Source organism: Tachysurus fulvidraco, chromosome 15 (assembly GCF_022655615.1).
Source record: "Tachysurus fulvidraco isolate hzauxx_2018 chromosome 15, HZAU_PFXX_2.0, whole genome shotgun sequence".
Taxonomy (NCBI): Eukaryota; Metazoa; Chordata; class Actinopteri; order Siluriformes; family Bagridae; genus Tachysurus; species Tachysurus fulvidraco.
Window position 1 is genome coordinate 3534380 of NC_062532.1, and position 301 is coordinate 3534680.

Sequence of the window (301 nt, forward strand, 5' to 3'; positions counted from 1 at the left end):
TACAGAAATGATTATTCATTTAGAACAGGATCCTTTATTTCTAGTCATTTGTAATTCTGTTTAATTTATAATTTAGAATGCAACACACTACAGTTTTTTCTATAATTTCCATAAAGGTAAAAATGCAGTTTTCATGTACATGCAGTGTTCTCTTCATTTTAGATGTCAAAAGGATTTTGTGGCTCCCTGTGCTTTTTTTTTTCTTTTGGAAACGGCTCCAAATGGCTCTTTGAGTGTTTAAGGTTGCCAAACCCTGTTATACACTATCAGGTGTTTTCAGGTGAATCTATAATAAGAAAAC